Genomic DNA, 27,387 nt, shown 5'->3' on the forward strand with positions numbered 1-27,387 from the left:
AAGAATGTGCTGTGGATTTGGGAAACACAGTACAAGCAGGGACAAGTGGATAGTTCACTTGTGTTTCCCGCAAAGCCACACCTCTGCACATGACAAGCCAATACAGTAATGGATTCAGAACAGCAGAGGCACAAACATTAACAGAGTGATGATCATGGGGGGAAATGGGCCTAAACGTTAACTAACAGGCAAAAAAAGAACTGATTCTGGCTGTAGCTGATGTTCTTGTCCCCTTTAGCAGACATGATCATAGATGGTTAAAATAGTGAAATATTGACATTTTGACTTAACTGGCCACAGTGGTTGGCAGACAACAAAGACAAATTAATTTGCTGCTCAGGCAGTTGGCTCCGTTTAGTCCACTGAGCTTTAAACACTGACTGAGCATTCAACGTCCTAGTGGCATTTACACTGCTGTGACCTTTAGTCCTAGTTGAAGGTCAATGACTTACAGCAACTACAATAGACTCCCCATTACTAATACGACAAGCACTCTCTAACATTTAGCCTACTAATGGCAGCTAGTGTGAACTCAACATCAGTCAGAGTTCTAAGTACTGCCGGAGGGAGGACAATCTATGGATCAACTCATGAAAAGCGATGGACCATTGGACCGACTACCAAATGGTGTGTAATTTACCTTTAAAGGCGGGTTGATGCTGGACATTGCTGGTATAAAGTAGTGGTGTTGGACTGGGAAATTGAATACTACTGTTGAGGACAAGCAAACACTGTCGCCTCTATGTCCATGCACTTGAAGAAAACAGACTTACAGTATACACACACAGTTTACACTAAAGTGCTGCTGGTGAAAGAAAGAAACAAAACAGCTGATCTCCATGTCCATGAACTAAAAACACATGACTTTACTTTCCCTGAATAGGCCTATTGCTCAATGCTCATATGAACGCTTTGAACTTGGCGAAATAACATCCACGGTAAATGTGCCAATATGGAAAGTATTCCTGTTTCCCCACAAATAATGATGTTAACAATTTATAAAAAAAACTAAATCCATTCCAATTCCCCACCTGGGAAAATCTCAAATGTTTTGGTCTAAATGGGTCGCATGTGGGAATGTATGCTATACCAGCCAATCAGTATTTAGTGAGCGAATGACAACGACTAAAGCAACTAGGAGACCCACAGACAAACTCCGTAAGGCCCACAATTAGCTAAAGTAGTCAAAAACATAGGGCACACTCATTTAAGGTCTACCGGGCAGGAATTCATGTGCTGTACCAGCATGGGCGAAGTTTGCACTCAATTTAAAATGGCTCTAAATAAGCAGCAAGAAGTGGCCTTTTCATTCAAAACAAGGTCCACGTAGTGTTAGGACCAATCAAATTGAATAAACAACGGTGGGTTTGTTTTGTCACAGCTAGAAGCTGCTTATATATTCAATCATTGCAACACTCGCTGCCTTTGCCGTTCTCCATCCATCTTATGCTATAGACAGGACTCAGTCTGCATTCATATACCTATACTGTCTCTTGCTTTGCTTTTAATTGAGCCAGAGTTAAAATATTTGACTGACAGATCGGTCAAGTCAAGTACAAGAACCATGTGGTATGTTTATTATTGTTCAGACAGAGCAGATAGGCCTACTGTTTGTTGGACACACACACACCATTGCTTTGTCAGTGGATATCAAAGGAGACACTCCCTGTAGACAAACAGCGGCCTGTTATGACTAGCCGAACAGATACAGACCGTTCTTAAAAACAGACCAAACTGGCCACTGATGTTTATATATGATATGATATAATACGGCATCTTTTCATTGCACCAAACAGAGTTCATGTATGGTTGGTTTAAGAAGGCAGCACAATAATCGATCACCTGTAGTGCACACACTTATGGTGGCACAATTAATCACACACACACGATCAATACACGAGTATGGCTGCATACACAAGTAGCCTATAAAGACATATGCCTACATTCCTAAACGTGTAAGGAGTGTAATCGAGAGGGTGAGTGAGAGGACATGAGTCATGTTGTTGCCGTAGTAGCCAGAGAGCTGGCCGCAGCACAACAAACCCTCCGTCACAGTCAGACTATTTGAAGTGTAACAGGACCCCACCCAGAAACACACTGAGACAACAGTGGTCTACAGCAGTGGTTTTCAACCCTTTTCATATCAAGGTCCATTGTTTATTCGGCATTTGAGCCACGGACCACCATTTGATGAGATTTAGACTCTCAGACCCAAACCTTAGAATATTTCGTTGTTGGATGAAATTTTGTCCACAATTCCATGCTGTATTGATGTTGGTACCACAGGAGGGATGACAGGCAAACGTTGATCAAAATAACAATTCTTTAATAAAGTAATGCAGATGTTTAACAATAATTTAACTCTTAGCGTAAAATGAAACCAAATGCCATTTGGTTTTACGCTCATTTTACACTCTCAAGAGTTAAAGATCTATAAGAGTCCATTTGGTTACCAACTCTCCATCATTTAGCTGGGGACCACCTGGAACCCTCTCAAGGACCACTGGTGGTCCCCGGACCACCATCAGGTGGAAACCTTGCATGACGTTGACACAATTAATGACAAAATATTACAGAAAATATGACAAAACCAGTCATACTTCATTGGCCTAGGATTGAAGCCCGTCTGCAGACACCCACCATACCAGGTTTCCTAATGTTTATCTGAATGTATTATTCCTATTCAATTTGCTGTATCCTTTCTGTCCACAAAGAGATTTAGCAATGTCCTGGTCAATTAGGGGAAACAAATGACAGGGCATACAAATCCCTAGGTCTCAATCATTAATGTTCAAATTATGACAGCAATAGGTACAGTCAATTGGTGCACACAACACAAGCTCCAGGCTTTCAATAACTAGCGCAGCTTGAGGTTTGTGGAAATTATGGAAGACTCAAAGAATGATGTGGCTGCAGGGAATTTCACTGGTCATCATTACACAAAGTGATGCAATGTACACTCTCTGATTGGCCAAGCCTTAATATAAGCGAGATGGATGGGCAGCCGGTTTGAGTCATTTGTTGGTGGCCCTTATTAAAAACACCAGGCAGTAAATAGGCTATGTAATAAGACACTACCAAGTGGGGATTGTGAAACGATGTCACCAATCTCAAATTCACATGTGGAAGTCTGGATGTGTGCAAGGATTGTGGCTTTCAAAATGGAGGCAGTACTGTACTGCCTCCTCCTCGGAGTATCCAGCCAGCCTGACTTATACTTGTCTCTGTCTCGTGCTGAGAATAGCTGATCTTGTGAGCTTGTAGATCGGCTATTTAAGTATAAATCAAGCCTTAGCCGTCAGAGAATAACAATTACAATTTCTTATTGCAGTCGGCGAGATCTGTGGAGCGATAAAGGTTTGAATCTCTGAGAGGAGCCACAGGTGCTCCTCAACACAAACGGATTCAAGAGCCACTGAACTCAAAGCTCATATGAGTGAGCGGCGTTCATTAGGCGACGTGCGTGACTGATTGTTTGTAATAAATAAAACATTAGCCGAGCTGAGAGTGGAAACTGCGTTAATTGCTGCAGCACAAGGTCAGCCGTTGGCACTTCATTCAACCCATTAAGACCGGGAACACATCCGTGTCATTTTAGATTTCTTTGGCTATTCAAAAATAGCAGATATACAAGCTCATAGCGCGCCACAGAGTGCCGTGCTACAAGTTTGTAGATCTGCTATTTTTGAAAAATCGTGAAAATGTGTGCAAAACTTTGAATACATATATTTTTCAAGCGAATATTTGTAACTCAAATCTTTGCTTCTGGGGGGTCCCTGGAACAAAATATTTTGGGATGGGGGTCCGCGGTCAAATACATATCATTTCGGGGGTCCTTGACATGAAAAAGTTTGAGAACCACTGATATAGCAACATAGGTTTTTTTCAAAAAACTGTTAGGATTTGGAAGACATTTTGTAGAATCGGCCTCAGGTCTTAATGGGTTAATAGCTCACTGCTGCATTGTCAAGTATGTACACAATACACATGTCTCTTTATATACCGTCCTGTGAGATAACTTCTAAGAAATCAAAGTAGACAGATACACGTCACGCACACACCAATGCAGACATGTGGGAGCAGAGACAGACTGCCGCAGGCAATCTGACTTTTGCCAGATGAAAACGAAGGCAAAAGCAAGCAAAAAAAGATGCCGATGAATAAAGAAACATATTACATAGCAATGTAAACAGCAGCTGGCAGTGTGCACCTGTTCAAAATGAGTCAATGAAAGATAGAGGATTAGACACGCGTTAGCAGAACAGGTGAGCTTCAGGCAGATTGACAAAGTGATTGACAGCTGCAACAGGTGGGTGCATAGTACCTCCCCCTTAGGCCAGAAAGCACCACAGTAGCCAATCAGACACTTTCCCTGGCAGAACAGTAAAGTGAAGAAAACAAGGCTAGGTGAAACCTAGCATATGGCTGTGCCATGTATGGGCAATGGGTTAAAGTGTATGTAATTTGTTAGAGGGATAGCCAGTGTAGTATCTATAATGTGAATGCGACTGGATATGAAATGTTTATCTGCAATTTGGTGTACAACACATTGCTACATAACACCAATTTGCTAGGTAGCATGTTAGCAACCCCTGGGCCCTGATGCAAAGCAGAAGCAGACTCGCTAGTAGACAAAACATAGGTAAACAACAGCTCACAGACACGGTCACCACCACAACACAGGGAATCTAATCCATGGACTCAGACAGGTGGTTTAGTCATATATTAAACTTATTTAATGATTAAACCATTAAGACCGGGAAAAGCATCTGTCATTTTAGATCTTAACCACTTTAACCATTATTTTATCTATTAAAAAAAAACAGATGTACAAGCTCATAGCTCTATGAGCTTGTAGATCTGCAATTTCCACCCCAAAAAAAATCATGATTTTCTTTTGCAAATCTTTGAATATATATGTTTTAAAGCGAACATTTAAAACTCAAATCTTTGCTTCTGGGGATTCTACAAATCTTCTAAATCCTAACAGGTTTTTTTAACTTATATTTCTATATCAGTGGTTCAAGATTGAGTTAAAAATGTATAAAATACTATATATATATATATATATATATATATATATATATATATATATATTCAAAGATTTGCACACATTTAAAAAATAAATAAGAAAATAGCAGATCTACAAGCTCGTAGATCTGCTATTTTAGTTGAGTCCAGGAGCTGAGGTGCAGTTGCTGGCCGTCTAATACATTGCATCCCATCGTGGGAAAGCTTTCTCCTCTCATTGGCCGTCAACAACCTCTGACTGTCTACCAAATGACTGCTTGGCAAATGTCATCACATCCCTGGCAAAGTTGCTGACATACTATACACTCCTGGACATGAGCACTAATTAGCCTCGTTCCCACCCTTTTCTCATCTCCAAGGAGAAAAGCCTGGCAACGACCTAATGCAGAGAATGTCTATATAGGGCTGGACTTCCGTCATATCATATGCACTTCCCCCGGAAACTGTCTTTTTCAACCAATCACAAAACTTGTTTCATGCACGGAGCGGAGAATGTAAACAGATCTGTAAAGCATCAACGTCATTTCCTTGGGCGGTTCTGCCGCCAAATGTCAGTACTTCCGTTTAGACACTCAACCGGCTAGGTGTGACTTGCAACAGGCTTAACTATCAAGAAATGTATTGTACTTTTTGCCTATTATCAATCATACAAGGTCCCACCCTCCACAGACACTGTTTATCTCTCATTCACTTTCTTAAACTTAGATATCGCACTGAGATTGCATGCACTGCCTAGTTTGCAGCGAGTATGGTATAAGAATAAAGTTCATTTTAAGCCTAGGCAATAATGCATCATCATTGTTGCCGTTTCTGTAAATGAAGGGAGGGCTGTTTAAAATAAAATGCTGTCTGCCTTGCCTTGTAGTTAAAAGAGAGAATTACAATGCTGTGCTTCGACACTCACTAGGGCGTGCACAACACACACACACACACACACACACACACAGACAGAAGTTAGAGGGCCCCGGCCTCTGCTCACACAGACAAATTAACAGATCCCTCCCTGAACACAACAAATACTCCAGTTCCCAGTTATTGTTTCCATCTCTCTCTCTCCCCCTCCCTCCTGCTCACTTGCCATATATCACTCTGCCATAGTCTCTAGTCTTCTCTCCCTCTGTCACTCTCTCAAATGTCTCTTTCCTTCATTCGTCTCTCTCCCTCCCACTCATTACCTCACCCCTATCCCGCTCTCTGTCCACCCTGACTGTCTTTTACAACCACTTTCCCCATCATTTCCATACTACTTTGATTCTCTACTAAGTACACCACTCTCCCCCTGCCCTTGACTGTGCCTATCCCCCTCTCCCTACATTCCACTAGTGGCCTGTATGTATGCCTGGCTGAGCAGTGAGAAAGACGGGGCTGTGAGAGGGACAGAGACAGGCTGATGAGCTCTGGCCTCCACTGCTGTCCCTGGGCTAGGCACTTCCTATTGAAGTAGATGGGTGGTCTTGAAGTGAAAACATACAGTCAGTAACAACAACCCACACTTTAGGTCTACTGTCTCATTAGTAGGGAACCATAATCAAACCCTGACCCCACGGTCCGCTGCAGCCTGTGCGATGTTACAGAGTGCTGACCAAGAGTGGATAACTCTGTGGGTAGGGTTTTTTGCCCTCGTATTTCCCATTTTCCTTGTGTTGCAATGTCTTTCGTGTAATTTGGGTTCATGTCCTATTGCAAGGACTGGTACTAGCAGACATTAGCTAGAGCACAAGGCAAAGGACTTGTTTCTAGCAATGGCTATGTCTTTGTGGTTCCACCTGCCTGGCCCTCTGAAAACAGAGCACAGACAAACAAAAACTAATAATTTCAATGTATTCTAGACTCTAGAGAATGACACACTACTAGTGTAGGATAATATATAAAAGTTTTTTAAAAAAATGGTTGAAATATCAAACTTTGAGAACCACTGTGTTATAGTTAAGGGCTATCAATGAGAAGTAGGCTACATGGATTATCTCCTCATTTTCCCCCTATCTTTTCCTTTTAGTCTTTGTTTGGTAGTTACAAACACATAACTGATGCATTTGATATGACAAGGTAAAGTTTCTTGGTGCAAAATTCAGAAATTGAACAAAAGCTAAAGTGGGTGGTCCGGAGTGGGAAAGGTGGGTCACCACCGCAAGGATATAGGATACACCGTTCATTAGCATAAAGCAACACCAAACACTACGGTCTCTGGGGAGCTTCAAATGCTTGTGTTCAAGTTTCCAGAAAAGCACCATTGGATGAGACTCAAGTGTGTTGCAGGAAGTGTTTCTTGGTTTGAATTATCCATTGATCTTTCTTTGTATTGTACTGTGATATATAAACTAAATAAAACTAAACCAGCACATCTATGCACAAAACAAAGAAATGCTCCAACTATCAGCACTCCACCGTCCACACTCATTCGCCATGTTTTAACCATAACCCGTTATATAAGATTTACACAAGTTAAATACTGCAGTTTGTCAACAAATGCGTATTTTATGGGGGGACCCATAGAATTTCCCTGGCTGGAACCCATTTGAAAACCTAGCAAGTAGCAACATCACTGATACGAGATATCAAATAGCCTACATCTTGTAACAAATGACAGTTACTTAACTGCTAAGAGAACCAGCAGCAGTGATCATTATCATTCCGTTATTAATATTTCAGGGTACCAAGCAAGCAAGACTAATTGAGCAGGATGCCTCAAAGGGATAGTTTGACTTTGTTGACACAAGCTGGTGTGAATTACTTACTAGCAGTGAGTGATGTGGATGCATGGGGGTAGCAAGAATCACTCCTGTCTGTTTGCTGCTGTTCCATTCGTCTAATGAGCTGCAAAGCATCTAGGACAAGTAGCCATCTCTCTGAATGAATGCCTCTCCATGCCTAGTGTGTAACTCACTTGTGTCAAAAACCTGATCTATCCCAGTTTACAGTAAGTCCCGCCAGCCAAATTCAACCCTTCTAAATATTATTTTTAGCCCTCCAAGCTATAGGCCTACGTTATGCTATCATAAGCAACTGTATGTTAGTTTCATCTTATCTAAGAAGGTATCTTGGACTCACTTGTTTATCACCACAAAGTGTATTAACAAATGCAGCCACAGTTTTGGGCTCACAGCCTGACAGCAATGCTCCTTTTAAACCCGTAGTAAGCTCTGTCAAAACGTTATGGTAGTCCGACTCCTGGCGCTGACTGGAAGAATGCCAGCAGAGGAAACCATTACTCAGACAAAGACAACACCTCATCAGTATCAGTCACAACACAAAGCCCATGCTTCCCACATCCCTTCCCTAATGATTTTTCTCTCCACGGTGCCAGTGAGACATACCAATGACACATGCCCTGCATAGCGCGCTTCGCCTCTAGACACCAGTAACACTTGAGGGTTGAAAGGGCAACGTAAACATACTTGAATACAGCCAAAACAAAACCAAGACCAGATGGATTATTGGCGAGACAGTCTAGATGACAGTATAAAACTGATACTAGGCTAATTAACCCATTAAGACCGGGAACGCATTGTGTCATTTTAAGATTTCTTTGGGCTATTCAAAAATAGCAGATATACAAGCTCATAGCATTTGTGCAAATCTTTGAATATGTACTATTTTTTTAAGCGAACATTTGTAACTCAAATCTTTGCTTCTGGGGGATTCTACAAACGTCTTCTAAACAGTTTTTTGAAAAAACTTATGTTGCTACAATCATTGTTGCTCAAACTTTGTCATGTCAAGGACTCCCAAAATTGTATTTGACCCCCATCTCAAAATATGTTGTTCCAGGGACCCCCAAGAAGCAAAGATTTCAGTTACAAATAGTCGCTTTAAAAAGAAATATATATATATATTCAAAATATATTGCAAAAATGTTCATGATTTTTTTTGTAAAACGCTATTTTTGGATAGCCAAAGAATTCTAAAATGACACAGATGATGCTTTCCCGATGGGCTAACAGAACCTTATTGAACATCTTGGGCTACAGCAATGACAAGAAGATGTCGGCAGACTATGCTCAGCAATGTCATTCGCTCTCAACCATGGCCAACCTTGTTTCACATGACAGGCTTCTAAAACAACATACTGTCGCTGTTGTGCAGAAACCTAGTACACCATATTTTCATTTTTTTTTTTTCATAAATGAATGCCCATTTTATACTTCGTCGTATCACGCAAAAGTAGAGGAAAATAGCCACCAGGTTGAAAGTGGTTACATATGCCTGCGGATTTAAAAAATATTTAACCAATGAAAATATTTGCAAGAGCTTGTGACTAAATAATAACTACATTGGATCCATTTGGAACAAAAGGTTCTATCCCCCCCCCCCCCCCCCCCATGTCCTGAAAAGTAACGGTTTTGGACATACAAGGTTTCCGCCCGACAGTGACGATATGCTGATGTTATGCAGAACCCCCCCCCCCTCCCGCCCACACCCAACAACAAGGGGAAACTCCATATTTACGTCGAAGCACTGCAAATCCTCAACATTTCATCTACTTAACGGACTCAAAGAAACACTTAACCCATTAATTTTATACTTTGGCTATTAAAACATAGCAGATCTACAAGCTGATCTACAAGCTCTGCAGATCTATAAGATCTGCTATTTTGGAAAGGTCGTGAGTTTTTTTTGCAATTCTTTGAACATTTTTAACTCAAATCAATCCACACATTTTCACGATTTTTCAAATAGCAGATCTACAAGCTCATAGCGCGGCTATGAACTTGTAGATCTGCTATTTTTGAATAGCCAAAGTTTCCCGTTCTTAATGGGTTAAGATTAATTTCAAGGAAGGACAGGCACTCATTATGGCATCATAGACAGACCGTTATGTGATTCTGCTAAACGTTATCTGGCTCTTCTGTAAACCCTCTTATCACAAATATGAGAGGGCAGCACAAGTAAGAAATCACAGACACACGCAAGAGAAGATTCAAAGACACTAATTAAACTGTACTCGAGAGATCCTTATGTAGCCTAAATCCTTCCTTGACCCCTGATCAGCTGACCAACACCGACAGTTCACAGGGTCAGGGTGTCATGCAGGGGTGTTTAACCACTTAAGCCCCCATCTACTTTGTCGTATGACACAAATGGCAAAGAATAGCTGATCTACAAGCTTACAACGCATCGTGGTGCGTTGTGAGCTTGTAGATCTGCTATTTTCACTGTTTAAAATAATAATGATAATTTTTCCTTTTAATGACTTAATGACCAAAATATGGACAGTGGACACCATGTCCCTACAGGGTTAATGTCTAACCAGCTCAGTGGCCTCCGCCCTGAGATTTGTAGGTCGGGGTTCAACTTCAAATCAAAGACTATAAAAATGGGACCCAATACCTCCCTGCTTGGCACAGGTTCAATTGGGGTTAGGTCCCTGCGATACAAACTAGCGTCATCATGTCCAATGGTGGTACTTTGTACATCATGGCTGGGGGATGTACTTGACTGTGCATCAAGCCCAATCACGCTACAGTAACAGGAGATAGGCTCCTCCCCTATGGGTCACATGGTTCAGGCTACTTACTTACTTGCTGGTCATGATCAGTTTAGCATTTTCCGTTGGTATGGCAGAGGGATTCTGCAGTACGAGCGTTTTAACCAAATCTGCTCTGATGATCAATTTACTGGACTACAGGGAAAAATGTCTACTTTTACATTATTTCCACAAAACACACTCCTTTAAAGGATCTACACCATGAATTTAAAAAAAATATTTAACATTTAATATCATATTGTTTATGTCCCTCAAACGTTTTTCAAAAGGTTTGAGCCTAAATCAAGCCTCAGATATACTCATTCCAACTAACTTCTCTCTGGCTTATAAAGCACTTTTACCTGCAATACCACATTGTCCTGATTTGGCACGTGGTGCTATTGAGCCAGTTTGTATGCATGTTATCTCCTGGTTCTGTGTGGAAAAAGTAAAACAAAAAATATATATATATTTTCTTATGTTGGAACTGAAAAACGGGAGGGATTGTACCGCTAGTGACGTCACTTTCGGGGGCAAATCAGTTAAGCCTGTTTTGAGACCAATTTACATAAAACCCCAGATATGCAGTGAAAGCCTGAGTGCTCACAATGGGGTATTTTTTGGGATAGAAGAGAGGTACGGGAGACCAAAAACACAAAAAATAAGAAAAAGTTAAAATTCATGGTGTAGTCCCTTTAATTGCGCTGACCAGTGCTGGACCATTAACAGCAGATACCATGGAGTGACCTGATAGGGCGATATGACTTCAAATTAATATCACGATTATTTCAAACTTTTGCATCGATTACGATTAATGAACAATTCTTTCAAAACAAGTGGAAATAGCACATATACAAGCTCTGAGCTTGTAGATCGGTTATTTTCACTATTTCACCATTGTGCAACGAAGTAAAATACAGGGTAAAGTAGTTAATAAGACTAATCAAGTGGTCGATTTAAAAAGATCTATACAATTCTTTTTATGTTGATTTGTTGAAAACCTTGCTTCTCGATTATTGGTTCTAGTTTCTCAGTTTCGATACATTTTATTTTCAGATAATTGCCCAGCCCTACAACCCGATAGCCGAATCAGGACGCGTGCAACATTCGTGTAAAAGGCCTCTTCAGCGGGTCCCTGCCGGTTCGACTCCCGGCCGCCTGTGTCATTCCCCTGCTCTGTCCGCCTTTCCTGTCTCTCTCTCACTGTCACTATCAAAATAAAGCAGAAATGGCTAAATAATTAAATCTTTAAAAAGCAGCAGAACTTTTACGTGGCTGGGAGAGTAAACCAAGTTACCAGCTACAGTGAAAATCTACCAGCCGTTGGATGGTGGTAACCTACTACTTTGTCTTTAATGTGGAGTCATTACTCTCAATGTAAGCTGTGCCTGAAGTTGGCAGCAACATTGCTCATCATTCCATGAGACAAACAATACAAGCCAGCCCCTGGGATGTTAAAACACCACAAACCGATGCTTTAGAATCTTGGATAGAATGAGGGCATAAAAGTATTCTGGTTTCCATTGTTGCTGGGGAGCTCTAACATTAGCTGGCTAGTGCTGAATCAGGGGTGATAATTAATAGCCTGTTCTCACACTGGTAGAAGCCAGGGCGGGTACATTGTGGACACACACTCTCTCACTCACACACACACTCTCTCTCTCTCTCTCTCACACACACACACCTTTTCTCCCAACCATTAAGTGCTGTACAAACACACATATTGTGACCTTGGATCTACCTAGTAGGTAGTTACATCACACTGTGTGATGTAACTACATCATCCTGTTCACTGTTACTTTGTGTGTGTGTGTGTGTGTGTGTGTGTGTGTGTGTGTGTGTGTGTGTGTGTGTGTGTGTGTGTGTGTGTGTGTGTGTGTGTGTGTGTGTGTCGCACGCTGCAATCTCAGCATCTATATTGTACTAAGTGGGTCTACATCTGTCAGCTATTACAGTAAATGAGGGAGTTAAGATTAGACACCAGCTTGCTTCACTTCTTAAGAGTTCCCATGACACACAACAGCACAGTCCTGACATCTAAAAAATGATCAAGCAAAATCTGTGAGCCCAAACGTCCAACGGATCTAAACCACTGAAAAACTATTGTAGTTTTGCAAACTTAATAAACGATTGTAGTTTTGCAAACTTAATAAAACGAAGAGTATCTTTTCACGCCTAGTTTTCACCTGAACCCCAGCATGCCTATTCTGGGGGGAACATTCACCAAAAATAGCAGACCAAAAAGCTCACATAACGATGCATTGTGAGCTTGTAGATCGGTTATTTTTGGCGAGGAGATTGGCGTATAATTTACGTCCGTTTTACTAAGAAAAGAGTGGTTTAACAAGCAAAATTATTATTTTGTTTTGCCACTTTCAAATACCCACTGTAAACTTGAAAGGACCTTTAAACAAATACAAACTCTTTTTGTTTCTGAAAAATGAAAGCCAAAGTAACCAACTGTCCACAGAATTTTTGCATTTTATGAACAAAGGTGATTCTGTGAATCACTATTATTTATGATCTCCTCACCATGTGTGACTAACAGCAGCTGTGTGCAGTGTAACAAATGTCCTTTTGACAAATCACTGAACTCAACTAGCAGCCTAAATAATATAACCCCCCCCTTTCTGATTTCAGGAGCCATTCTTCTCTTGGCACTTTTTTTTTAACACTGACATGAAAACAAAGGCAGTATGCGAAGCACTATCACTTCTGTTGTCCCAGCGCACACACACACACACACACACACACACACACACGTCCCCAACACATGTGTACTGTAGCCTGATAAGGCCATGAGAGTGAATGATGCAGTTTCTAGGCCTCACAGCTGTCTTCTATGTGGTTATTTTATTACTGCAGACAGTCACAGGTTCGAGTACAGTACAGGAGTGCATTTTTCCATTTGTAACTAATTCATCTGAATGTAAATGCAACCATTTGGTTACATTTGTACACTCTCAGAGTTTACATTAAGGACTTCACTGCAGTGGTTCTCAAGGTGGGGTCCGGGGACCCCCAGGGGTCCTTGAGGGGGTTCCCAGACAAATATAGCATCAAAATCAGTTTAACCGCATTAACCCTATATCTATCCTATACCGGCTATTTAAAAAAAGAATCTTGAAACATTTTAACACAAATCTTGTATGGGGGTCCCGGCTGGCACAGAATCTTTTTCAGATAAGGGTCAAACAAGCACGTAATCATTTTGGGGGTCCCTTGACGTGAAAAGGTTTGAGAAACACAGCTTTTACCATACAGCAGAAGTTGGACAAACAAAAGCTCAACAAACAAGAGGCTGGCCCATTGATAAATCATTTCACTCCCACGCTATGCACTTGTGTTCCTATGTTTTGACTGACAGTTGGATCCTGGCAGACTGGGAGGTACAGTATAGGAAAAAGTACTCAATTTCTTTACTGAAGTAAAAGTATCAATACTGCAATGTAGAAACACTCTGTTACAAGTAAAAGTCCGGTAACGAATTTTTACTTGAGTAAAAGTACAAAAGTATTGGCATCAAAATATACTTAAAGTACCAAAAGTAAAAGTACTCATTATGCAGAATGTCCCATTTCACAAGATATCAATGTATAAAATGTATTAAAATCTTTAGAAAATAGCAGATCTACAAGCTCAAGATGCCGACGCATTGTGAGCTTGTAGATCGGCTATATTATTCAGATGGCTGAAATGTATTTGGGCTTAAGTGGTTAATGTATGTTTTGTAATAATTGTTTGGTTAGTAAAAGTACAATATTTGCCTCCGAGTAAAAGTACTGAAATTTGGAAATACTCCAGTAAAGTAAAAAAAAAAAATTACGAGTACAGTACTTGAGTAAATGTACTTAGTTACTTTACACCACTGATAGGGAGAGATGTCGGCCCACTAGCGGGTCAGAGAAGTGTTTTCTTCGGCAGAGAGAACTTGGGAGGTTAATTTACACACGGTCTGAAGCTACGTGCTGTGAGCTTGTAGATCTGCCATTTTCACAACTTCTTAAAAGTACCAGATTAATGGATTTTTTTATAGCCCTTTAAATCGGCGCCTGACTCGGCTTTTCCTTTCCATACATATTACACACAGTCCAGACATGCAGTCCAACAATAAACAAGTAAGCTATTTATCATTCGAACAACACCGTGGTGGAACACTTCGTGCTACTTACGTTGATCACACAGCTATTTCAGTTGATCACAACAACGTTCCATTATAATCCACCTGATGTCATGTCGCCGGCAGCACAAAACACCAGCAGCACCGCGACGCGGAACACCACCAGTAGTGTTAGTGTACACTCAAAAACAAAGTACACACTACTACACCGTAAAAAAAAGTTATTCTCCAGTTATTTCCACGACGAGTCCAGTCGTTGCCGTATTCCCACGGTCCTTGTGTGTCAATAGTAAAGTGTTGTTGTTGCTGGAGGGAACACGACAGAGTTCTATGGAGGAGGAAGCGATAGTAACAACTGAACTAAGCTCTCTCTCTCTCTGTATGTCTCTCTCTGGGTACAAAAGTGTTGCGCTGCATTCCTCTGGCCCAGTATCATGACGTCACCGGGAAACAGGGGATTGAGAACACGCCCCCCCCTCTCAACTGAACTTGCTACTGTAGTGGAGAGCCTGTGTGTGTGTGTGTGTGTGTGTGTGTGTGTGTGTGTGTGTGTGTGTGTGTGTGTGTGTGTGTGTGTGTGTGTGTGTGTGTGTGTGTGTGTGTGTGTGTGTGTGTGTGTGTGTGTGTGTGTGTGTGTGTGTGTGTGTGCGCGCGCGTGTGTGTGTGTGTGTGTGTGTGTGTGTCTGCACTTTCCCCCAAAAAAATCTTAAATAGTTTTTATTAAATTTTGAGACTTTCTTTGACACATTGACCCTTTGTTTTCTCATGCCAAAGAAGCTCTTTTGAATTGAATTTTTTGAATTGTGCATGTGAGAGCGAGTGCACTCACTCACTAGTACAAGATGACATAGTGGAGTCACGGGAGGATATTTGGCAATTGGCATACAGCTGATTCTGACAGCATTTTTCAATTTAATGCTATTAATAGCCTGTATGATTTAAGACAGACTCTTGTGAAATACCGTGTCTATCTTTGATGACGATGTATTACCAATGATGGCAAGGAGAGACAGTAAGGGAGCAGTAAGGTCAACATAAGGCAGTGTTACACAGGGCAATGTCTGGGCAACTTGTCTATAGAGCAATATGGTCTACAGATTTAAGCCTTAGTATTGTCAATCTAATAAAACAGGAACCCCTCGTTACTTTGGACTGTTCAGCAGGAAACATTTGCATTAAAAGATATGGCAGATTTGTTTTTGCATGGTAGGAAGTGTGGCTAAATATTTCCTATTGCATCACCACCGAATGGAAACAAGCTAATCTTAATCTTAACCAAACACTTCAGTCTGAGAGCGGGAACAGCTCAGCCAGGTAACTGTAACTGTGGCATCAAGTGTAAGTATTGATGTTTTTGATGGTTTCTCATATAACACTTGTCTGGTTGACAGTGGTTGTTGTGGATGTCTTTGTCCATACCTACAGATCATGTGACATCTACAAACACTAGGGCTGATCGATCGGTGATCGTCTAAATGATAAAATCGAATTGGCCTTTATGATTTCATTTAAATTAAAAGAGAGGTTTCCAAATTCTAAATGTGTCACTTCACTTGGCATGTGTCTGATATACTGTATATTGAAACATATAGCTGATTCAAGAGTTTTTAATAATGGGCACACTTAAAGGGGGTTTTAATCATATTTTAGTGAAAGCTGAGTGTTAAATAGCTTGATACTCTTATAGTAATCATTACTGTATAGACTACAGAGTGTTTGTTCAGTAACAGCGGTAAACCATCTCTTCAGCTCTTTAGTAAACAGAAAATACATTTTGAGGTTGGGAATTTTATCCCAACAGGAGAGAAAACTCATACAGGTTACAGGATAAACAAGGGAAATTGGAAGTGATGAAAGAAAAAACAAATAGCAGCCAAATTGGAACTGGAACACTATCAAATTGAAGCTGATAAATGAAAATGTATATTTATGTATTTATTACATATCACACCAATCAAACCAAATGTCTTTGCAAAGACAGTGTCATCATATGGGTATGATATGAGTAACTCAAAGAAGAGACAGCTAGTACAGATACTGTAGTAGCAACATTTTCTTCTTCCTTTTTTTTTAATCGGTATCGGTCAATCCTGAGGAAAATAATCTGTGACTGGTCCAGCATCGGCCGGAAAAATCCTGATCAGATCCCAGCTACACTAAACTCTAAATACTTTCAAGATGATTTTAGCAGTTATTTGGCCAAACATTTTGAAATATTTTTGATATTGATGTATCAGATCAGTCACTTCCAATTCTCTGTCCCTGACTTCCCTTGCATATGAAATTCATTCCATACGCCCACTTCATAACATCTGTTTACCCCAGACATCAAATATCTTCATAACAAACATGCACATCCTTCCCACTTTGCTCAGATCCCGTGTGTTGATCAAGCCGCCTACAGCGCCTTGTTTTCAATAACATCTTGAAATGAGGCTATTTGAAGTATGGTTATATGTTTATTATAAGACCTTATATTATAACAAAAAACCTCGTCCCAGACAGACTAACCTGCAGCTACAAGCAGTGTCTCTATTTTGGGGCCTTGTAAACTGACAACAAGCTGTCAATCTCAATAGGCCTAAGGAAAAGGCCTGTTTGATGCTGTTCAGTCAGTGTGTAAAAATACAGCAGGAACAGGTCCACTTGACAGTTGGCATATCGGAGCAAGGAACAACACAAACCGTCCAATCCTGAGTTTGAGTTCAAACAAAGCACGCAGCAGCACAGCCAATCCGCGCCAACTTCCAGGAGAAGGTTGTGGAATGTGGAAAGGTCAATGATAAAGGAGGCACTGAGATCATGGAGCGGAGCTGAGCACAGCTCATACATGCACATACAAATATAGTTACAAACACACGCAAACGGACAGGCTCTGCACATTTCACTCACACACGCAAACGGACAGGCTCTGCACATTTCACTCACACACGCAAACGGACAGGCTCTGCACATTTCACTCACACACGCAAACGGACAGGCTCTGCACATTTCTCACACACACACACACACACACACACGCACACGCACACACGCGACTGTTCATGACGGGACTTTGAGACTTCAACTTGCCCTGGGCTCACTCTCAGCAGCTCAGACAAACATACATCATTGACATTAAAGAGCACAAGTTCAAGGATTCCCAGCAAGCCCCCGGTCAGTCTATAACCTTTAACCTTTGAGACACTCAGAGTTCAACTACTAAACTAAACACTAGTGATTTACAGGACAGGACTTCAAGACATGATATGATTAAAGTTATTTTTGGGGGGCATTTTTAAAACGTTATTTGATAGCTGACATTGGAGAGAGCGTTCAGAATGACATAGAGCAAATGGTCTGGCTGGCCGGAATCAAACCGGGGACTTGGTGATCAGAGCATTTTGTGCCCCTGTGGTATGTGCCCTAACCACTTGGCTATCCAAAACATGAGAACAGTTTATTTTAGAAGAGAAAATATCCTGGTTGGACACACCGACTACTAGAGCTGGCACAATTACTCAAGGCTTTTCTCGTTCATCTCGGAATGGAACGATTAAGATTCTAATATTTGTGTTAAAAAACATTATTTTATTTTAGGTTAGCAAAGAGTCACACGAGCCAAGTGAGCAGCGCAGTTCGAGCTCCGCGACTCATTAATTCCCAATTATTTCATTTTTATCCAGATATGACCAATTATGTAAGTTTTAACCTTGATCTTGATTGTGCCCTTGATCTTTGACCTTTGTTTTCAACCCACAATGTAACCATCTCATCAGGACTAGACTACTCATCATTACCACCAACACCAAGTTTCATTACCATCCACCAATCCATTCAAGTTATTTTGTTCACACACACAGGAGCTAGGTCATTAACCACATTAAGTCTGGAGTTCCAGCATAATAAGCCGATCTACCAACATGGCTGCCTAGCATGTTGCATTTAAAGGGAAATGGAATGCTATGGAAATTTTGTGAATTTGCTGCACTGTCCAAAGGTTAAAACTAATATAAAGATCTAAGATGGTAGATGAGCGTGGTACACTGTGACGAAAGCAAGACTACTGCAGCTAATAAAATAAAACTGCTTTATATATACACATTACACGTACATATATAATATTTTTTTCTTCTGCCTTTTAGTCCACAGTAAAGAAAGAGAGGGGAGAGCCCAGGAGTTAAATGCAGCACCAACCACTCGGCTATCGGTGCCCCAAATAGATAGGTTATAAATGGATGTTAGATTTAGGTGACACTAGGCAATATGTCAATACTTGCACATTGGCACCTAAATCTTTTCATTTTTAACGTTTAGATGGCAGCAAATTTACAACAGTCAGTGACCTAGGGTTTAGTTCCCCTTTATAAAGATTCAGAAGTCTGGTTAGACAACCACATAGCTGTCAAACAAATAAAAAGTGTCTTTCTCCGTGTGTCTTTCTAATAGCAAGGGAAGGTTGACATAGCACATGGTCTTTTTTTGGCCCACACCAGCTTCACATGAATTCCTGGGGAGGTACACAGCAAGTGACACAATTAAGTGCCTTGCTCAAGTACACCTCTACAGCAGCTGTTGGATGTAATGGAAAACGTTCCTAATCCGATCAGATTTTCCCAAAACAATTTGGGTTACGAACCGACAACCTTCCATTCCCAGGGCCACCTGTCTAATGCCTAGTTGTGTCAAGTTAACAGAAACACATCTAGCCTACAATCTGACCATTTCAGCCAGCAGCAACAAAGCCTGCTGTGTAGCTCAGTTTGGAGAAAATGTATGAATCATGGAGTTACTGTAGGCGTGCACCGTGCAGTCATAACTACATCATTAGATCGTGAGTAAACTCTAAGCCAAGGTGATGTTCTTGTTGAAGAACCTGTCATTAGTTGACTGTAATGTCAGTCATCACAATGAGTCAACATGCTATCAAACATCTGGTAACATATTTCACGGTCTTGTACTCGAATGTTACTCAAACTACAGGAGATCTACAGGAAAAGCCAGGTTTGACCATTATAACCAAATATAAGTCTATAGAGTGAATTGAAACTTACCAGACAAATGCTGCTACCATTGGCCAGTGAATGTTAGTTGGTTAGCCACAGTTAACTTGACTAGCATATTGTTAATGGTATTTCTATCTATTTTACTGATGAAACAAGGGGGGTTTCCTGTTCGACCTTTACAGTGCCATAAATTAACATTACACAATTATAATGTATGTAGTACCAAATCTCACGATCACCCCTCTTTTCTCAAACATTCAAGACAGTCACTAAACATTCACAGTCACTAAATAGCGTGGACGCTTCCATCGGATCATGTGTATTAGTAAATGTTGCATAGACACATTTAATCACATGCACTGTTCTCTCCATGGCCCCAGAGGCTGCATGCTGCTGGGTCAAATCCTAAACCTATTCTCTAGACTGGAACAAAAGACCTTCTTCTGTCACTCAGAATATTCTAGTATTATGCCACTGTGAAACGTCCACAAAAAAAACTGTTTTCCCTCTTGTTCTGCCTCCTATTACAATTCAACATGCTGCTATTCACTAGCACTGAAACAGTAACAACTAAGGGGAAATACGCTCGCTACCCAGAATTATCTCTCTGTGTGTGTGTGTGTGTGTGTGTGTGTGTGTGTGTGTGTGTGTGTGTGTGTGTGTGTGTGTGTGTGTGTGTGTGTGTGTGTGTGTGTGTGTGTGTGTGTGTGTGTGTGTGTGTGTGCGTGTGCGTGCGTGCGTGCATGTGTCCATATCACCTAGGACATGCAGGTCCTAGCTTGATTGTGAGGCTGTGATTGAAATCATTGCTCGTACAAGCACAAAGGACAAATCCTTGCTCAGTCACCATGTACAATACTACAGTACAGACAATGACACACACACACACACACACACACACACCTATGCATGCACGGCACGCACACAGTACAGCAGGGAACTGCCTGGTTGACCTGAACAGACAGAGCATTGTTACAGAGACAAAATGAGCAGAGATTCATTCAACATTATGTGGCATCATATAGGCTACAGTAGCTTCCCTCATGAAGATAGTTATCAGCCTTCATTGAAGAGCACAATAGCCAGTACTGCAAACAATGACTATTGTCTTTTCTAACCACCATCTTGTCAACCTCATGATCTAAAATACAACATCAAGCTTGGCCTGTCACCATTATGAGATAACGACTTGGTCACAGTGGCTAGTAAGGACCAGTGGAGTAAAGTAACTAAGTACACATACTCAAGTACTGTACTTAAGTACACTTGAGAGGTATTTTTTACTTTACTGGAGTATTTCCAATTTTCAGTACTTTTACTTCTACTCCACTACATCTCAAAGGCAAATATTGTACTTTTACTCCACTACAATTACTTGAAAACTTCAGTTACTACGGTAGTTACTTTGTAGATTTTGATTATTATAACAAAACATACATTACCCACTTCAGCCCTATGTACATTTCAGCCATTTGAAAATAGCCGATCTACAAGCTCACAATGAGGTGCCGAGCCCCGCTCTGTCTCACTCACGCGAGTTGATATTTCTCCTTCAGATTTCAGACAGTATAACTGAATCTATAGAAAGTCATTTGGGTGCACAAGTATAATAAACTCACACACTTAAACGCTCAAGCTGCTCAGCTGGACCACAGCTCGCTTATCAGTTGTGAATTTGCAAGATGCATGCCTTTAAGAAAATACAACTACACGGTGAATATAGCAAATACGACATTATTATATTAGGTAATACTTGGTTTATTATACCGTTTTTGTTAGGCACAAGAGGTGGAGGGAGGGGCGCTGGTGGTAGTCGGGTGTGGTGTGGGTGTCTCCGTGACTGAGGCTGACAGCCACAGCTGACAGAGATGGTCCATGGCACTTGTGTACAGTCCTGTTGGACAGCTGATAAAAAGCTGTCATTACTGAAAATATTAAACTAGGCTCAACTTTTAAAAGTGCTCAAAGGGGCTCTGATCAGCGCCTTCTAAAAGCAGTCCGTATGTGGTCGCCTTTTGGTAATTTCTCACAGGGTAAAATGCCGTTGCCCACATTTGGAGGACCATAGTCCTCCAAGGACCATAGTGTGAACACTAGGGCTGGTAACATTACTCAGAAATGATATTCGAATATTGGTCTTAAAAATTGGCAGAATATCGAATATATTCGAATATTATTATTAAAAGATTATAATAATAATAACAATATTTAAAATATATATATTTTAAAAAAATGTTTATTTGACAGGGACAATACAAAAAACAATGTATGAAGTGCTCGGATCCAATAAAAACAAAAAGTTTGTTTTTATAACTTGATACATAGTTTTTTGTATTGTCCCTAAATCCCTATAGTCGAGGAATATTCTAATATCGAATATTGATTTACCAGCCCTAGTAGTGAACACTACCTAAACCTATTAAACGCAAGTGTGAGGAATGTAAACATAAGCCTAATTTGTACTTTGTTGCACGATAAGTGTCACCAAAAATAACATACTTTTCGAACTAGCTTTTCAACGTTACTTACATTTTTTTATTCATTTAAGTAAACATGTGGCCACGGCAGAAAGAAAACTAGATCACTTTAGGAACCGCCACTAACCTCCCATCAATAATATTAAAGCCATATTCACAGGTAACTGAAAGATAAAATATTTTTAAATGCAATGGTACGGGAGGAACACAGGTTTAAACACAGATACATATTGCATAGCAGATACCAGCAGAGCGAGGCTGTAGGTAGAATGTTATCAGTTTATTTTTATTTGGCTATAAATCTTTCTCCACCTTAACACAATGCTGGCCTACTATCTGGACTTGCTGATGCAACTGGATCAAACATACGTAGATCTGGTATTGTTATATTATTGCAACTATTGGCTGCTGTGCTCATTCCAAAAGGGATTTTATTTGCCCCTTTCTAGTTTCTCCCCATTAAAGGCAAAGTATCATAGTATGCCTCTCATTGGCTTTCCAATTGTTTTTCCCTCTACTTGTTATTCCACACCCTGTCTTCAGACAATGTCACATATTATAATTGTTCAGTTGGGTAAGCAAAAGCATGACTGTTTCATTGTAGTCTTTTTTTCTCCTGTGGATAAAACACGAGATTAAACATGGACAATGTGTGACCCGTTAACATTTGTGGAGAACTCTGGTAGACGGCCTAAGCCCCAGAAGGGGTAATAGGCGTAAGTAAAAAGTTAGTACGTTAACATTTGTGACTTGATAAAACAGCAGCCGGACGGAGGGACAGATGGACGGGCGGGCAGAAAGAACGAATTGATACACCTACCCTGCAGGTTTTCATTTACAGAGTATTAGCCTTGCCCTGCTGCTGTGTTTTCTCTGGAGGTCTGGCTGTTTGGCTATCAGACCAGGCTAAATCTGTAGAAAGAAGAAAGGCGCCTTGCCTTCCATCTCTCACGCTCTCTCTGGACTCTCCATAAACACACAGTCTACCTGCCTGGGGAGATGGATCTCCTTTCATCTACAATTTCTTACTTTCTCATCCCTTGCGCTGCTCTAGCAGAGTATATTTCTCTCTCTACTCTCTCTCTCTCTCTCTCTCTCAAATGCCAACATTCATCTACACTTTCTTATCTCTCACTGCTCTAGCCCCGTTTTTCCTCTCTCTCTCTCTCTCTCTCTCTCTCGCTCTCTATTCATCTTGCTTTCTCTCTTAGCTCTATCCATTCATCTACACTTTACTTATTTTCTCATTACTTGTTCTGCTCAACCAAGCCTCTCTCTCTCTCTTCATTCCATTCTTCTCAGTCTTCCTCAAGCCTGTGTCATCTTTCTTCTATGCAACCTGATCTTTGGATGAAGATGAGAAGATTTGAACAATGTTTCAGTCTTTGCCAGTCAGCTATCCCTCTTCTTCTCGATTTCTCTTCAGTCCTCACAAGTTCACATTCCAACAGCAATGTAAGTCAGTCAGCCTGCCCAAGCCCATATTCTATTCACTCATTGACTTGCTACCTTTGCACAAAGTGCTTTCTCCAGTTTCGGAAATGTACATGAAACCATTAGACACAAAGTTAGTAAGACGGAAACTTGCTTTACTTTATACTACAATCTCAACAACAGAAATCATGTTTTCTGTTACAACCGGTCTTCAACAAGCATATACGCTACTGCATATATCATAATACAAACATGGACTCTGTTTACTGTAATACTTCCCTATCACTCACTATAGTATTAGAACCTAGTTTCTGTCAGGAGTCAGGACCACACCAATGATAACATTGCTCCTGGACCCTCTAGCCTCTCAACTTCACTTCCTGTTCGTCTGACCCTACTTGGAATCATACCACAGCACATATTTTGGTTCACAATACATTTGACATTTATAGCATTAAAATAAATATAAATAATTCTACTGTTCAGATTATCTATATATTTTTTAAATCACAGTTTTCACTCTATGGTAAACTCCAACCCTGCAGTAGGACTATATAGCTGTGTATAATTCAATATAACCTATATAAATCCGACAACATAAAACTCATTGGATAAGTGGTCTGATGAAAAGGATGTCCACATGCAGCTCAATTTGAGGTTACATGACATGAAAACGTTTGCCGGCCTTTACATAACAGGTCAGTCAGTACAGTGAGAGAGAGGAGGGGTAGAACTAATTGAAGCCTCCTGTAAGAAACTGAGTGGAGAGAACATCTCTGTTTGCAACTTTGCAACTATAAACTCCATGCAGTGCCTCAAGCAATGTCTCAGAAATTCTAAAGGAAAAACAAACCGTAACACGCAGGCCAGAATACACCATCTGGGTACTTGAACAGCAATAGCAACAGGTCCCTGTGCCTGCTAGTGATGCAAAATCTATTCTTCATTCTTACATTTTACAGAATTTTAATGAGAGAGAAAGAGGACAAAATTAAATAGCAACAATCAAGAAAGGGCTAAACACAAAATGCACGTCATGTTTCTTTCAAGGCATTCTCTCTAAGTGATGAACCAACTACTAAAATGTTTCTGTTTTTGTTGTTGTTGCTCAGCTCTGCCTGTCCCGTTGCATCTATTTCTCAGCCAACCACAACCACACAAGGGGAAATGTATTAGGCCTATAATACTAACATCACACAAAAGTCAAGAGGCTCAGATGTATTCATAAGACCCCAACAATGCAACAGAATTTACCATCAACTGGCCTAACCCAATAATATGTCTGGTAGATGGAAGTCTGACTCCTGCCAATGACTCCAAACCAAAAAGGTGGGGTTTAGTTTCAGTAGAGTGCACTGCTGGGATATGGGGTTATGTGTGTGTGAGTGACCCCCTCGGCAGAGCTCTGGCATGTTAGGAATGTGTGGAGTGCCCAGCACTAATCGCACAACCTTGCTGACTAACTGACTGACTGACTGAACCCAGTCTGTCTCACTTTCCCTCATCCCTCCATCCATCCTCTCTCTAACGCCGTGGCCGTTCTCAACCTTTTAGACCGTGACACCCCCCCCCACAAAATAACCATGTTTGAACTGGGGACCCTGACAAGCACTTGGAATGCAAGAGTTGAGGGTTGAGGTATTCAATTTAGTTTGACTCTGTTCCACAGATAAATATTGTGAAAATAGCCACGGCTCGCAACGGCATGTAGATCGGATTTTTTTTCTCCTTCTTATATTGTTTGACAATTTGGCCAATGTTTGACCAGTTTTTATAGTATAGTTTGTTGATTATTTCTGATGCAGGAATGTTATTTATTTTTTTTAGGTATTAAAAGGTCTTAAAATTCCTTAAATTGTCACTTCACTGTCATCTGAGGACCCCCGCCAAAATCATGTGGGGACCCCCCTGGGGATCGTTACGAGCCGTTGTGAGCTTGTAGATCGGCTATTTTCACAATATTTCTCTGTGGAACAGAGTCAAACCAAATTGAATGCCTCAACCTTACATTCCAAGTGCTTGTCAGGGGGTGGGGGTCCCCAGTTCAAATATGATTATGAGGGAGTTTGAATACATAGGACCACAATGGAAAGTCCCCAGGACTTTTTTGTGTTATCCGTTAAAGCTCAAATGTCTGACTGTACCTCGTGCTGTTTACATTTCTGTCTAATAAAGTATTCAATCAAATCAAAAAAAAAGTTGTGCACTAGGCCAGGAAGTTAAAGTAAAGTAAGTATTCCAGGTTGTATGTTATCTGAAGATCAGCAATACCCTCATTCTTTCGATGATGCCACAAGGCTGACATTGACACATCGCTATTAGTCCACACTATATATTTTTGTCAATTTTGTGAAAACAGAAGAAAGCAATGATTGATGTGATGTATCTAAAATTCTTAGTCTTTTGGGGGTTGTTTGCATTATCATGCATATTAAAAAAAAGAAGAAAAAAAGGTGACAGGTCGGGTATGACAATGATGACTGACAAGAAAAGGCTTTGTTACCCAAACCAGCTTGTGTGGTTTGGGATGGATTTGCCAGTAAGCTGTCTAGCAAGCTTAGAGGGTCTTAGCAAAGAGCCGGGAGGACAACCCAGTTAGCTCCTTGTTGCTGTGGCTATTATTTGAACAACTTTTGCAACTATAGGTGACTCATTCTCCTACATGCGTTCACGGAACTGCCCTTTAGTTGTGTGAATGAGTCCGTGTCGTACAACACAGAGAACTAACACAAAGTGATAACGATCCGTGGCAAACACGAGGCTGGACAGAGCTTTTTAACAGATCTAACCGATAGCATTAGCCACCAACAGATTGTGAAACCAGCTAAAAAAAAAGTAGTGTTGCCATGTTTCATGAGAGAAATAAGCACCCAGGGTCTAGGAAAACAAGCCCAAAGGAAGCAACTTAGAGGCCACATGAGCACTTTAAACCTATATGCATCAAGCTCACAACGCTGAGCTTGCAGATCTGCTATTTAAAAAACTCTTGCAATAAAATGTGGAATATTTGGAATATTATTTGGAAACATTCTAACAACACAAATGCTCCCTGGCACAAAATATTTATGAAAATATTTGAGAACCACTGATTTAAATAATAATTAGAACAATTGGAAGCAAGCCTAAATAACTTCACAGAAAAAGAAGCCCAAAGTCGCTTATAATAAGCCGATATGGCAACACTGGCTAAAAGGGCTAAACTCTTGAATGAGTTTTGCCTGGCTATGCTAGACAAGGCAGGGGGGGACGCGCCACAAGCTATAAGCAACAACAAGCTTCAACCCACAATGTACAATGTACTTACCTCAAAAGTCCGGGATAAACTTTTTTTCTGCCACCGGGTGTGTGTGGGTCTAAAACTTTTGTTCCCCTGATCGTGGAATAATTTGTCTGACTTTAAACCGCAAACGGTGTAACATTAGCCAAAAGTCTCACTTTCCAGTCGCCATGTTGAACTGGGGGAAATGCTACATCCGGGGAGTTGCGCTCAAACTCTCCATGGCAACCATACCACTCTACCCCCCCTCCCCCCCTCCCCCCCTCCCCCCCTCCCCCCCTCACCCCCTCACATCTCTCTGTCTGTGTGTTCGTTCAGTGGGTCAAACAGTGATGGAAGAAGTACTCACATGTTTTGACTTGAGTAAAAAAGTATCAATACTGCAATTTAGTAAAATTTTGTAATGCGAATTTTACTTGAGTAAAAGTGTAATGTTTTGGCATCAAAATGTACTTTAAAGTAGGCCTACCAAAAGTAAAAGTACTCATTATGCAGAATGTCCCATTTCACAAGTTTTCAAATGTATGAAATTCATAAAAAATCGTCATCATATAATTGTAGTGGACTAAAAGTACAATATTTGCCTCTGAGATCATGAT

General features: G+C 40.7%; 1 protein-coding gene across 3 annotated transcripts in view; it reads right to left on the reverse strand.

The window, feature by feature from the left end:
• Nucleotides 1-26,961, reverse strand: part of pak4 (p21 protein (Cdc42/Rac)-activated kinase 4) — a 46,535-nt gene extending 19,574 nt beyond the window's left edge. The window contains exon 1 of one of the 3 annotated variants that reach the window (XM_080429539.1): nt 26,816-26,961. The gene's annotated coding sequence lies outside the window, so the exon portion shown is untranslated. Of the gene's footprint in view, nt 1-14,667; nt 14,973-21,367; nt 21,498-26,815 lie in introns of those variants that run through there. The other 2 variants (XM_080429541.1, XM_080429540.1) reach the window with 2 other exon arrangements.
• Nucleotides 26,962-27,387: the final 426 nt, after the last annotated feature.

Source organism: Gymnoscopelus braueri (assembly GCF_963280865.1).
Source record: "Gymnoscopelus braueri genome assembly, chromosome: 5".
NCBI lineage: Eukaryota > Metazoa > Chordata > Actinopteri > Myctophiformes > Myctophidae > Gymnoscopelus > Gymnoscopelus braueri.